The 15789-nt window shown below is 46.0% G+C and overlaps 1 pseudogene; it reads left to right on the plus strand.

Annotated features, from left to right (window-relative positions):
• Positions 1 to 356: 356 nt before the first annotated feature.
• On the plus strand, positions 357 to 15471 carry LOC136491943 (uncharacterized; annotated as a pseudogene).
• Positions 15472 to 15789: the final 318 nt, after the last annotated feature.

Here is a 15789-nt window from a genome sequence, read left to right on the forward strand (position 1 = left end):
TATCCTCATATGTTATAATAACCCAACTATCGTAAATATATATTGACATTATCGTAAATTAGTATATAAAATTATCGTAAATGAAGGTGGCTACAGAATAACTTATTTTGTAACTGGCTACTGAATATACTCTCCCTATATAAACATTCATAACTATTTCATCCATAGTGCGACACCAAAGCCGCTCGCTCGCATGCATCCCCAGGTGCGACACCAACCTCGCTCCCTTGATTTCAAAAGGAAGGGAACAAACCGTGCGTCCCTCACGCTCTCTTCCCCTCCTGCTCCCCCGCGCAACATGCAAGGAAATCCATGGACAGCAAGACAAGTCCAATCATCAATCACGTAACAACCGGATGAGCGGTTCCACGGGAAAAAAATCAATCACCCTAAAAACGGAGGAGCAGTTCCACGGCATTAGCCCCACGATCACCGCGCGCCGCCAGTTACGCGATCGCGCCTTGACCCACGCCCTCGACGCCCTCGGTCCCTCGTCCATCGCCAGTCGCAGCTCTACCACAGTCCCTCATCATCTTGCCGTGCTGACCGCCTGCGCCACCACATCCTTGTTCCCAACGTGTCATGACTTGTGAATTGGCATCGAACCCCGCCGTCCAACCTAGCGCGTTTTCATTCCTCCGTGCATCGCCGGCATCGATTTGGCGGGAACGCTCGCAACGGCCACCATTCATCGGCGTTGGGCGGCCTCTGCTCCAAGGAGGGCGTCGTGGAGTCACCGTCTGCCGCCCCACACCCCGTGGCGTACCTGCAGAAGGCGTCAAGCTAGTCCCTCAAGCAGCTCATCACGCTCACCGCCAAGGAGGCGCACCTGCAGAAGGCGTCAAGCTAGTCCCTCAAGCAGCTCATCACGCTCACCACCAAGGAGGAGGACGTTGTCGTCGTGCATGCCGTCATCTCCCGGATGGAGTCCAACGCCAAGGCCAACGGCGGCAGCGTCGCGCCCGCTCTGGCCAAAGAGGTCGTGGAGAAGACTGTGCCTCCCGTGGTGGTCATCACGTCCCTCAACAAGTCCTACAGCCCCGCCGGGGCGCCATGGTGGACATCGGCGAGAACAACAGCAGCGCGGCCGCGGACTGTGGCGGCGGCGCGCAGGCACAGCAGGTGATCTCCAGCGTGCCGCAGGGGTTCTCCGGCGAGCACATCATCGTCGGATGGCCCTCCTGGCTGACGTCTGTCACTAAAGAGATCGCGAGGGTGGCTATCCCGCTGTGCCGACACGTTCGAGTGGCTTGACAAGATCGGGTAGGGCACGTACAACAACATGTACAAGGCGTGGGACCTGTAGAGCGGTAAGATCGTGGCACTGAAGTGGGTGTGCTTCGTCGACATGGACCCGGAGAGCGTGCGGTTCATGGCGCGGGACTACGGGAGATCCACATCCTCCGATGGCTTGGCCACCCCAACGTGATAAGCTGGAAGGCATCGTCACCTTGCGCCTCTCGCGTAGCCTCTTGTTAGTCATATAGGATCATTATGAGCATAGATCTAGCTGGTAGAATGGTTCTATTTGGGATAAAAGATGTAGTGCATCCTAGTACATGTAGAACTAGAGAGACAGAGAGGGAAGGGAGAGAGGTGAGACGTCACCGGTCATCAGAGGGTTTGGTGGTGGAGCTGGAGCCGTCCATAGCGATGTCGGTGATGCTGTGAAGTCCAAAATGGTGAAGGTGGTGCTATCTCGGCGATAATGAGGCAGTGGGTCTTCCTGTCGCTGGCAGCACCGCTCCCTCTAGATTGGGTTAGGGTTTCTCTGTAGGCGGGTCGCGGAGGCTCAGGTTAACCTCGTACCTTGTGCCCCGGCCCCCACCTTCTTTTTTATGGTGTTGTGTGACGGAGGGCCACTAACCATGGAGCGATTGGGCACCCCCGATCAAGGCATGGATCCAAGAGCCCAATTGATTAAGATCAAACTAACATTCTCCCCCTTGACCTTATCTTATTCCTTAAACTTAACTTACTTACTTTATCTTGTTCCCATTCTATCACAGATCAGTGCATAGAGCGTGCCTCATCATCATGGTCTGTTGCCATTAGATTAAACAGCTACAACGCACATCTCTGTTTTGAAACAGATACTCAACTAGGCCCTTAGTATTCAGAAATCATAGGCTTTCCCATAAACCCATGTCGACTACATGTTCTCTGAACGCATTGGGTGGTTAGCCTTTGGTAAGCGGATCCACAAGTACTTACTTGGTACTTATGTGCTCAATGCTTTCAAAATGATTCTAGATTTTCTCTACAATATATAACTTAGTGTCAATGTGTTAGGCAGCACACTTGACCTGTTGTCTTAGGAGTTAACTTACTTTAAATGGTTATTGCTGTTGTCTACCATTGTTAAATCCGGGTATAAATTTCCTTAACCTCCTTTTGCCTGTTCCTTAAGCCTCATGTCAAGCTATACTATAGTATGCATCACTGATAACACCACAATTGTTTCTTTGGAGTTTTTTTATAATAATACTCCAACTGCGAGTGTTAGCAACTGCTGTGGATTTCACTACACATCTCGCCAAGACTTAACTTTTGTACCCTCAACTATTTAAGAGTACTTGTTCTTTCTTACTCAGCATGAGGCCTATGATACTTTGCATAATTGCAAAGACATTCTTAACTCCATTCCAGTGATCTATATCTGGACTGGACCTGTGCCAAAATATCTCGGATACATAAACTATGTCAGGGTAAGTTATTACTTGTACTTGTACACTCATCAAGCTTCCAACAGCTGAAGCATATAGAACTATGTTCATTTGATTGATCTCATATTGGTTCCTAGAACACTGAAAATTTCCTTATCTATTACCCTTGACTATAGGAGCAGGCGTAGGTTTACTCGCATGCATACTTTACTTATTTAGAATCTTTTCTAAGTATGCCTTTGCGATAGTCCTAATACCCTATTTTCTTCTATCTCGGTGAATTTCAATTCCTAGAACCAATAATGCTTCACCAAGATCATTCACATTGAAACTTGAGGACAAAACTTCTTCTCCAATGATAGATTAACATCACTACTAGTGAGTAGAATGTCATCTTCACAGGATGTGGAAAATGAATTTTCCATTCTTGAACTTTGGATAAACGCTATTGTCCTTCTTATTTTCTTTGAAGCCCAAACTTTCTTATTGTTTTCATCAACTTCAAATACTACTGTCTAGAGACTTATATTTAACCCATAAATGGATTTCTATAGGCGACGTCTCATATATTCTTTTCTTTCACGACAAAACCTTTTGGGTTGTGCCATGTAATCATTTTTATATAAATCCCCATTGAGGAATGTCGTCTTTACATCCATCTGATGTAACTCTAAATCGTAATAAGCCATTAACACCATTATGATTCTAAAAGAACCCTTACATAAGACTAGAGAAAAAACTCTCATTGTAATCTATTTATTCTCTTTGCTTAAAGCATATTGCCACAAGTCGTGTTTTATATCTTTCTACATTCCTTTTGGAGTCATATTTTATTTTATAGACCCATTAACAGCCTACTATTTTGACTCCATTAGGAATTACTTCTAAGTCCCAAACATCATTGGTACTCATCGAATTCATTTCAACTTTATATCTTTCTACATTTTTTTTGGAGTCATATTTTGTCTTGTAGACTCATTAACAACCTACTGTTTTGGCTCTATTGGGAATTACTTCTAAGTCCCAAACATCGTTGGTATTTACCTAATTTATTTCAACTTTTATAGCTTCTTGCCATTTAAACGAATAAATGCTTCTCATGGCTTTTTTAAATGAGATGGAATCATCCTTTATTTGAATTTCTTTACTAACATAGGCTTCATAGTCATTGGAAAAACTGATTTACTAATTTTTTAAGACCTTCTGGGGCCTCATCTACAGACACTTTCATATGGGGCTGTTGTTGCTCTTCATTGCCAAGACGCAATTGATTCTATAGCCTCCTGTATGACAAGATTCTTGTTTGCATTATTCATCTTCTTCAAAAAGCTAACAACAGGTGCTGTATAAGTCATACAACATCAACAGGTATTGAAAGATTCGTTGTTTTTGAATGACTGAAGTGGGCATGTAGTCCCGCTTCTCTTTAAGTCTTAGATCTCTACAAACCTCTACATACCATGCTCCCCCAGATCTTCCTATCTTTTCTAAAAATAGTGTATCTTTAAATATCTTATTTTGGGTTTAATCCATTAAACTCTCAAATGGCGCTTTAAGCACCACCTTAACATCTTTGAGACTGACTACGCTATTTTTCTATCGGGACTTTAAAAGCTCTAGGAATTTAGCTATTTCTCTGCTTAGGGGTATCATTGTTGTAACCATTGTACTCCTCCAACGGTCTTTATCTCATTCTTAATGAAGAGTATCTTTCTTAATTGATCTTTATCTCACTCTTAACGAAGAGTATTTTCTTAATTGATCTTAATATTCTCTCCCTCAAAATATGGCATGAACTTTACTGCCATAATTTCGATAACTATTCAGAAAGCTTGTAAACGAGAAGACACTTATGACTTACTTCATTCACATGATTGTGTCATGTAAACAAAGTTATTTCTTGATCTGTTTAGGAGTACACTTTCTTTAATTCACTTTAAGAACTCAACAAGGTCTTTCATTAGCAATACTTTTACAAGTCACGCTTGTATCTTTTTCTTATCCTTTGGTTAGTATTGACCATGATGATGTATTTTTATTGTGCCATGGTCGATACTAGGATAGCATAAGAGCTACCCAAAATTCTCTCGCTATGCGGGATACAAAAATATATGAGTCATCATAAAACTTCTTCCGCTATGCTGGATAGATTAGCATAATTACTATGTCAAAATTTCTTCCCATGCGGGATACATCTATACGAAAACTTAGTCATGACGACTAAAACATTCATTTATACTTCATTTTCTAATTAAATTTTCTCGTTGGTTCCAATTTAATCAGAAAATTAGCAAACTAACAAAAAATGTTCTGAACTGGCTTGACTCAAGCCTTTTCATTCACATACCCTAGCACTGCATCCCATTGGCATATAGCCGAGTGATCTTGTCGATTAAAATAAAACATACAATATGCTTCTACATCAATTCTATATCACCGTTGGGCAAAAAATAGAATTAATACATAAAACTCATAAATTAACTTGAAATCCATATAACTACTCTTCAAAATTAAATTCTTCCAATGGTTCAAATTTAATTAGAAGATAATCAACATCATTGCAGCGGAAACTTAATAATGAAATATATTCTTTTAGTTCAGGAGCATTTCTTGGTCATTATCAACTCTCTGAAAAATTCACCACGTTGGTGTAAATTTCCCCGGAGATTTAAACTTCAAACTTAAATTCGTTATAATATTATCATCATCAACGTTGGTCAGAAAATGACAATACCATAATCTTACTTAAACAAAAAATGGACTACTCCTCTAATTAATTTTTTCCGTTGGTTCCAATTTAATTAGAGGATCAACATAATCATAATTTACTAAATATAACTGCTCTTCAAATTAAATTCTCCTATTGGTTCGAATTTAAAGAAACATGAAAAATTCTTTATTTACTTTTCAGAAGTATTTTACTTTACTCATCTACTTTCTGAAAAAATTATCCTGTTGGTTCAAATTTTGACAGAGATTCAAAACTTGACAAAATTCATCAAAATTTGCTTCTAAAAATTGTCAAAATTGCTTCTGAAAATAAATAAAAACTTAAAACATTAGCAACTGTTCATTTGGCCCAGCCTATGGAAAAACAGCACGTGGTCCAGCCTAACCGTAGCAGCGCGCGGCCCACTCAGCGAAATTGGCCCACGCTGATCGTGCACGCCGCCCTCCCCCGCGCCTAGGCCGCAACCTGGGTCTGGGACGAGAATTCGGCCCACAGCACGTGCCTCGCACCGCTCCGCTTGGGCCAGCTGCCGGCCAAGCGAGCGCTGGTCGTTGATCTCGAATCTGACGGTGGGGCGTTGATCTCAGCGGAACAAAACCCCACGGCGTCGGCCTCTCCCCGAACCCTAATATCATTTCCTCCCTCCCCTTCTCTCTCCTCAACGCCACAGTGACAGAAAAGACGATGGCGCGATGGCAGCGCGTGGCGGCCGGAGAGAAGAAAGATGACAGCACGGCTGCGGGGCCCCTTGCCGGCATGCACACTCGCCCTTGGCTGAGTGTGCCACTGTCGAGTGGCCTTGTGGTTGCGCCTTGGATCCTGAGCTCGCACGTTGGAGACTGCACGGCGGCACGGCGAGATCTCAGTGAACATCTCGCGCGGTGGCGGTGGTGATAGCGGCGAGGTCCAGGTAGGTCCCTCTCTTCACGCCGTCCTCTTGTCGGTTAGGGTTAGGGTTACGTATTCATGGGGATTCCTAGGGTTCATCCGAATCACCTCCTTCTAAAAGCTTCTTGCTTTCTACCTCAAAGACTAGATCTATACTTAGACCGGCTCTGATACCATTGTTAGTCATATAGGATCATTTAGAGCATAGATCTAGCCGGTAGAATAGTTCTATTCAGGATAAAAGATGTAGTGCATCCTAGTACATGTAGAACTAGAGAGACAGAGAGGGAAGGGAGAGAGGTGAGACGTCATCGGTCATCAGAGGGTTTGGCTATGGAGCTAGAGCCGTCCATAGCGATGTCGGTGATGCTGCGAAGTCCGAAATGTTGAAGGTGGTGGTGCAGAGGCGGTGCTATCTCGGCGACGACGAGGCAGTGGGTCTTCTCATCGCTGGTAGCACCGCTTCCTCTAGATCGGGTTAGGGTTTCTCTGTAGGCGGGTCACGGCGGCTCAGATCAACCTCGTACCTTATGCCCCGGCCCCACCTCCCTTTTATGGTGTTGTGCGATGGGAGCCCACCAACCATGGAGCGGTTGGACGCCTCCGATCAGGGCACAGATCTAAGGGCCCAATTGGTCGTTGGGCCAATTGGTGAAGATTAAACTAACACCTCTACCTTGTCTTCGAGTACATGGAGCATGACCTCGTCGGCCTCGCCGCTCTATCCGGGCAGCGCTTCACGAAGCCACAGGTCAAGTGCTTCATGCACTAGATCCTCAAGGGCCTACACCACTGCCACACGCATGGAGTCCTGCACCGGGACATCAAGGGCTCAAACCTCCTCAAGTCCTCATTGGCGACAACGGCGTGCTCCAGATTGCCGACTTTGGGCTCACCAGTCGCCACCTTCTTCAACCCCGGCAAGACGCAACCCATGACCAGCCATGTCGTCACGCTCTGGTATAGCCCGCTGGAGCTCCTCCTCGGCCCCACCGAGTACCGCATCGCCGTGGACCTAAGGAACACCAGCTGCATCCTTGCCGAATTGCTCGTGGGCAAGTCGATCATGCCCGGCTAGACCGAGATCGAGCAACTACACAGGATCTTCAAGCTTTGTGGCTCGCTGTCCGAGGACTACTAGGCGAAGGTGAATCTACCCGACGTGACGCTCTTCAAGCCGCAGCAAGATCGCGGAGATGTTCAAGGACTTTCCCCCCCCCCCCCCACTGCCCTAGCGCTCCTGGACACGCTGCTTGCCATCGAGCCATCGGCACGGGGCACGATGGCCTAGACAGCGAGGACCAAGCCATTGGCATGTGATCAGGCGAGCCTGCCCAAGTACCCGCCCTACAAGGAATATGACACCAAGCTCCGAGGCTAGGAGGCCAGCAGGCAAAACACAGCGGCATCGGAAGCAAGGGCTCTATATCCGTTAATCTAGGAAGAGATGACTCTAAGGGCGCCGCGCTAGCTCAGGACCTCGCCATTGCGCACCAACCAGAAGAGCACCAACCACCACTATAGCTCACTGGAAGACAGCGTGCTGGGCTTCCGCATTGAGCCACCCGGCGACGCTGCACACCGGCGGCGGCTTCGAGCCGATGTGGTACAATAGGAGCGACCAGCGGGTGGTCCCATGCGCGTCTAGCCCCATTAGGGCATCCGCGTCGCACCTCACCTCGCAGCGGTCCTACGCACAGTCCTAGGGCATCGACCTGCATCCGAGAGCTCGTCGGCCACCACCAACGCCAACTCCAGGTACAACCGGCTGGACGTTGGGGAGCCGGCCAACACCGTCGGCCACCCTGGCTCTCCCACCACCACAAGGACCTTGGCATGAGGGCCCACCATCCGACACGAACGCTGAGAAGGCCCTCGTGGCACACATCGTCACACATGCGACGTTAACATCGCTGTTTGCACCCGTGTCGTCGTCCTCGCCCCACGGTCGCCCACGCCGCCGCCTCTCCCTCCCTGCTATAAAGCCGAGTTAAAATGTTTTCAGTGTTTCTTTTGATCTTCTGATTCTGTTTGGTTTGAGTAGAGGTTTCTTTTAATCTTCTAATCTTTTTTGTTTTTAGTGGATGACTCGCTGAAGCTGGAGTGGGTGACGAAGGTCCACAAACCAACATTCAGGCCATCAAGGTATAATCAGTAAACCTATCCTCGCATCTCCATTTTCTGTGTAGCCAAAAAAAATATCAAGCTTCTACAAACTGGTTTCTCAGAATGACACTGACAGACACTTGAGAGCACCTGACCAAGGAAAAATGATACGTTGATCATTAGGGTGTACGTCTTAGTGTTAGCTCTGCAGCGTTCCTTCTTCATTCTTTGATACAATTCAACTGCATTTTCGAAACATCTTGCTTTTAGTACACCATCCAGGCATGCGTTATATATAGTTGCAGCTGCAAGAGAGTTCTTGGTATGATTTTTTTTGTTCCTTTCATTGTTGTGTAAACATGAGGAGAAAAGAAACCAGTACTCACATTGCTGTGTACTTTGCTTGATGCACTACTGGAAACAGAGACTTTGCCGAGTGCAAAATTCTTTACCGAGTATCAAAAATCGGGCACTCGGCAAAAAAATACACTCGACAAAGGACTTTTTTGCCGAGTGCTAGACTCTCGGCAAAAGCGCGGCACTCGACATAGGATGACTCGCGTAACGGTGTTCGGCCACGTCCTTCTTTACCGAGTGCTGGCTGTTAGGCACTCGGCAAATATTTTATTTTATTTTTAAATTTCTTTGCCGAGTGTCTCAGATTTGGTACTCGGCAAAGATTTAATTTTTTTAAAAAATTTCTTTGCCGAGTGTCCCAGATCTGGCACTCGGCAATTTTTTTTTTTTGAAAAATACTTTGCCGAGTGCCCCTGGCACAGCACTCGGCAAAGATTTTTTTTTTGAAAAATACTTTGCCGAGTGCCCCTGGCACGGCACTCGGCAAAGATTTAATTTTTTTAAATGTCTTTGCCGAGTGCCCCACTCGGCAAAGACAAATTTTTTTAAAAAAATTCAAAACTCTCTTTGCCGAGTGCCTTATTCGTGGCACTCGGCAAAGACCCCCTTTGTCGAGTGCTATGTCCCGACACTCGGTAAAGCTTTTTTTTTTATTTTTGGCCTCCAAATTTTTTGTGCAGCCCTTTTAAAGTAATAGGAACTCCTAGTTAGAATTTGAGGATTTTTTATGGCTTTTTGATATATTTAGTTACTTTATTTCATTTACTTGAATTTTTTCAAAAAAATATAATTTTGAATTGCACATGGTACGAATAATGGAATTTAATGATTCAAAAAATGATAGTCATGTTACTGAGTGTAGTGTGAGGCCGTATCCAGGAACGGACCCGAAATTTCAGACATCTTATTCACGAAACATGACCGCGAACTTGCGTGCGAAGTATTTTTAAATTCTTTAAAAAGCAAACGAAGTCCGAAAATCATGAAACTTGTTGAGATGTCGTGATATCATATGTGGAGGCTACGATAAAATTTTTAGAAGATTTCGTGCATGTTGTCATGTACGATGCTTACAAACCAGGACATCTCCGCCCGCGCGCCCGCGCGCCAGCGCCGCCCCCGCTGCCCGCGCCCTGCCCCCAGCCGCCCCAGGCCGGCCCTACCCCCAGGCCTGCCCTACCCCCGGCCTTGTTCCCGACTCCGACGACCCCAACTCCAACCCCGACGCCGCCCGACCCCGACGCCACCCGCCCCTACCCCTGGCATTCGTCAGGTATGCCTTCTCTCTTGTTGTTGTCGTGGTAGTGATAGTTGTAGTAGTATTAGTTGTACTAGTAGTGCTAGTGGCAGTAGTAGTATTAGAAGTAGTGGTAGTAGTAGTACAACTAGTGGCAGTAGTAGTAGTAGAATTAGTGGTAGTAGTAGTAGAAGTAGTGGTAGTAGTAGTAGTAGAACTAGTGCTAGTAGTTATAGCAATAGTGGTGGTAGTAGTAGTAGAACTAGTGGTAGTAGTAGTAGCAATAGTGGAAGTAGTAGTAGAAGTAGTGGTACTACTTGAATATATTCTTCTGTATGGATTGATATCCAAATTACATGGCTTCTCTTAAGACATATGTGCTTGTCGGCCATCGTGCCGCTGTTTTTTGCAGGTTTTGGAAACCTCACCGTGCAGGGGAGGTTCTGCCGATTTTTTTTAAATGATAGTATTTTGTTCCATTTTTGTAGAGAAGAGCCCGTCGGAGCCGAGTTGGAGTTCCCGTCGCCGTGCTGGTCTGCCTGCACCGCGCCGCCTCGCCACTGCACTGACCCGCCATGGCCCCGCTAGCCTAACTCCGCCGCCACCCTAGGTATAACCCCTCTTTCCGTATCATGGTCGTAGATCACGTAACCTAGTTAGGCGTCTCCTGTTCAAAAGAGATACGGTTGGAGGTATGCAAATCTTTGCATATCTATGACCGTATCTGTTTAGGATTGTCCACATTTTTTGGACAGTCCGCGGATGCGTAGATGGGTTAGTTTCCATGGTCTGCTCCTGTCCGAGACAGAGTTTCGGCATCACCTTCCTGTTGTTCTCCGGATACGCACTCTTCTTTGGCAGGACGTGTATCTGGAGAACAGCGGGGAGGTGCTGCCGAAATTCTGTCTCGGATAGGAGTAGAGCATGGAAACTAACCTCATCTACGTATCCGCGGGTGGGATTAGGACCTATCCTCACCTATTAGATAGTAGGAACACCCATGTAGATGCAATTGATGGTTACATTACTCGCTGATACATATGTTAGAGGATGGATGACCGTCAGTGGATGTACACGGGCTGGAGAAGTCAGAGTGATTACACCACGGAATGGATGAACAAGACTGATGCTTTGTTGAACAGTGCATTTGGCAAGGCTGCTAAAGGACATTGCCTAGTTTTGTATCCCTGCAGCAAATATAGAAACAGGAGGAGGGTAAACAAGGTGGAAATGGGCAAACATCTTGTGAAGAATGGATTTACGCCGGACTACACCCGGTGGGTCCACCATGGTGAAGCCCATCGTATGAGAGAGGAGGTGGTGAGACCACAGGTGGAGGCTTTTGATGCTGATGCCGGGGTACCAGACATGTTAGATGACTTTCACCAAGAACAGTTCGATGAGGGACGTGAGAAGGAGGAGATGGAGGCAGCCGCACAGGCGTTCTACGACATGATGGACTCGACACAGAAACCCCTTCACGATCGGTCAACGGTGTCTCAACTGGATGCCATTGGACGCTTAATGGGGTTGAAGTTCGAGTTAAACTTGAGTCGACTTGGCTTCGATAAGATGTTGGCCGTGATTGGCACCCTGCTTCCGGAGGGCCACATTCTGCCAAAGAGCATGTACGAGCCACAGAAACTCCTTCGAGCACTTAAGATGCTGTATGAGCAGATACATGCTTATCCGAAGGGGTGCATCCTGTTTAGGAAAGAACACGAGCATGCAAAGTTCTGTCCAAAGTGTAAATCCTCTAGGTACCTGGAGGTAGACTCTAATGATGGCTAGAAGAGGCAACTTATAATCCCCGTAAAAATCCTACGGTACCTTTCGTTCCTACCGAGGATCCAACGGCTATATATGACCGAGGAATCCACGAAACAGATGACATGGCATAAAAATGGCAAATGATACAATCCTGACAAGATGGTACATCCATCTGATGGTGAAGCGTGGATCTGCTTTAATGACAAACATCATGACAAAGCAGACGAGGCTCGTAATGTACGTGCCGTGCTGGCAACAGATGGGTTCAATCCTTATGGAATGATGGCTGCCCCATACACATGTTGGCCCATCTTTGTTATCCCCCTTAATCTCCCCCTGGTGTCTTCTTTCAACGACATAACATATTCTTGTCGTTGATAATTCTTGGACACCCAGGGAGTAATATGGGTGTGTTCATGGAGCCCGTGTTTAATGAATTGGTCCGTGCTTGGGACAAAGGGGTATGGACATACAATCGAGCTACAAAGACAACCTTCAAATGCACGTTTGGTACCACTACTCCCTGCATAACTTCCTGGCGTATGGGATATTCTGTGCCTGGTGTGTTCACGAGAAGTTCCCATGCCCAATATGCAAGGAAGGTGTGAGGTTCATTTGGTTGTAGAAGGGTAGCAAGTATTCGTCGTTCGACAGACATCGTCAATTCCTACCTCTTGACCATCCATTCAGACAAGACATCAAGAACTTTACAAAAGGTGTCAAAGTGACAAACCCTGCACCGCGGATGATGACTGGTGTCGAGGTTCATGCTCAGATAGATGCTCTCGTGCCTAATGAAGGTGGTTTTGTGGGATATGGTGAGCAACATATGTGGACTTATATCTCGGGCATGACGAGGCTCCCCTATTTCGATGACCTTCTTCTGCCACATAACATTGATGTAATGCACACTGAAAAGAATGTCGTCGAGGAACTTTGGCAACACTCATGGACACTGAAAAGTCTAAGGACAACCCTAAGGCTAGAGTGGACCTGGGAACATTATGCGATAGACCAAATCAAGAGATGCAGCCTCCTAGTCGTGGTAAGACCTAGAGAAGGCCTAAGGCCGATTTCGTCTTGAAAAAGGACCAAAGGAGGGAAGTACTTGAATGGATCAAGACGCTAATGTTCCCTGATGGGTATGCAGCGAATCTAAAGAGGGGAGTGAACTTAGGCACTCTATGAGTAAACGGGATGAAGAGTCATGACTACCACATATGAATTGAGCGGCTTCTTCCAGCGATGGTTCAAGGCTATGTCTCGGAGCATGTCTGGCAAGTGCTGACAGAGTTGAGCTACTTATTCTGCCAACTTTGTGCCAAGGAGATCTCTCGGACCGTCATTGATGACTTGGAAAAAGCGGCACCCATGTTGCTTTGTAAGTTAGAGAAGATCTTTCCACCTGGCTTCTTCTTGCTGATGTAGCATTTGATTATGCACCTCCCATATGAGGCACGGATAGGGGGGGGCGTGCAGAACCGTTGGTGCTATCCAATCGAGAGATGTCTGAAGACTCTTCACAAAAAATATAGAAATAAAGCCAAAATTGAGGCTTCCATTGCAGAGGCATACATTCTAGAGGAGGTGTCAAACTTCACAGAGAAATACTACACTGAGAAACTTCCTAGCGTTTATAATCTACCCCCTCGTTACAATGCTGGCAAAAATGAATCGAACCTTAGCCTTTTCCAAGGGCAACTCGGAAGCGCAAGTGCATCGACCACTAAGCAATTGAAAAATGAAGAGTGGCGTAGTATCATGCTATATGTGTTGACCAACCTTGTCGAGGTGCAACCGTTCATTGGGTAAGTTCTGAACGAACTTGTTTTATTTTGCCGTATGTCCTTGTTTCTTCGTCCAACCCCCTTGTTTCTCATTGATACAGGGAATTTCTTCGTCAATCCTGGCATGGATCAAGGCAACCTACCCCGCAAGAAAATGATACCCTTCTTTCATGGGGTGCGGGACCAGGGAGCACCGATTTCATTTGTTGGTTCAAACAGAAAGCCCAAACTGATGCGTCTATAAGTGGTGAGCTGAGACAGGTTGCAAACGGCTATGTCGTTAGGGTCAAGTCATTTACCGGTTATGACGTGAATGGATATCGTTTTCACACAGTAAGCTATGAGCAGAGTCGGTCTAATCAAAAAACCACAAACAACGGAGTTGTTATGTCCGACACTGATGGACTCGACTATTATGGAAGAATTGAAGAAATCTATGAACTATCATTCTATGGTTCCAAACCTCTTACTCTTGTCATATTCAAATGCCACTGGTTTTTCCTAGAGTAACGAGACAGACCCCTAAGCTTGGGCTAGTCAAGATTCGATAGGATTCTGTCTATCCAGGAAAAGATGTCTACATTGTGGCTCAATAGGCCATCCAGGTTTATTATACGTCATACGCGTGCAAATACGCCGAGCATCTTAAGGGTTGGTCTATTGTGCACAAGGTATTGCCACACGGTAAACTACCTATCCCAAACGATGAAGATTATAACTTCAACCCAAACACATATGATGGAGAGTTCTATCAAGAAGAGGGACTACAAGGAAGGTTTGACATAGACTTAACCGAAGAGATAGGAATGAAAGTAGACAATGAAAGGGATGATGACGAGGACACTGGAGACGAGGTGCAAAATCTGAGGGACATACAAATGCTTGAGCGATTACGTTTAGGCAATGACAATGAAGACAACATTCCTCCTTCGGATAGTGTTGATGAGTTGGACAATGTTGATAGTGATGACGAGACCTATGATCCAGCTAATCTCAATCATGAAGATTATTTCTAATACATGTGATACTATGCTTTTTGTAATTATGTTTTGTTCATTTTTGCAAATATTTCTAATACATGTATTACTATGTTTTTTGTAATTATGTTTTGTTCATTTTTTCACCTATTTCTAATTACGTCTTGTTTTTCTTTTTTGTTGCAGGTGATTGAACAAAGATGGGGGGCGACCGTCATAGGTCTGTGAACTCGATATACCAAAGACCACGCTGGCTGTAGGAGGAGGTGGAGGGGGCGGCGAAGGGATCGGACAGGAGGAGGAGGAGGACTGCCAGACATAGTAGGGGGCCGTCTCCTCCCACGCCATGTGAGGAGAAGCCGGAGGAGGAGGTGGCGCTCGTGGATGAGTCGGACGATGAGCTAGTTCGGCAGATGGACGAGGAGGAGGGGCCACACGAGGACAATGAGTTGGAGGCGGCAGGCATGGGTTCTGCCTCCTCCGACTCCTCTTCGAGTGTCTACTTGCGAGGTCCCGTGAGCCTTCCACATGTTCTGTTTCCTCACCAACGCCCAGTGATTCACCCCGAAGGGCAAAAGTAAGTAACTTTATATGTTATCACCACTACTTCATATGATATGATGAAAAAAACTAATAATTTTTCTTAATCACTTATGTAGGAACTGGGTGGTTGTGTCAGGTGGTAACGCACAGCTAGTCAACGGCATCCTGGGTCTTCTATGCAGGCAACACTTCCCCGGCATTGTCACGTATGCATCGAAGACGAAGCTGGCCTACTCATTTGACCACTACGCCATCGCCACCGATGTGGAGTACCCCAACAAGGCGGTGCAGGTGAAGGCAGAGCTTTGGGTAAGTCTCCCTCGCACAACATTGCAGACTTTTCTTGAAATAATGAATGGATATATCACTTTTTTATGCAAACTTATTACAGGTGCGAGGAGAGATTTGAGGCCAGGGTAGAGCAGGTGACTACCAAAGCCTGTAAAAAACTCGTCTCCGACATGCATCACGAGGTGCACATCCAGGCCATCGTAACCTACTACGGGTCGAAGCTTGGAGAGAGGAAAACCAAGAAAGACACAAGAGAGATGCAGCTGACCCAGGAGCAGTACCTTGAGGTAAATGAAGAACATCAATATTGATTTGTTTTGAGATTAAGTTGGTTTAATTTGATCTTCTTATATGTCCAATACTTGATGATGTGTAGATGATTCCCTAGTGGTGCCAAGCGTATCCCGAGTGCTGGGCGATGATGGTGGACAGGTGG

The sequence above is a fragment of the Miscanthus floridulus genome, chromosome 11, assembly GCF_019320115.1.
Source record: "Miscanthus floridulus cultivar M001 chromosome 11, ASM1932011v1, whole genome shotgun sequence".
Classification (NCBI taxonomy): domain Eukaryota; kingdom Viridiplantae; phylum Streptophyta; class Magnoliopsida; order Poales; family Poaceae; genus Miscanthus; species Miscanthus floridulus.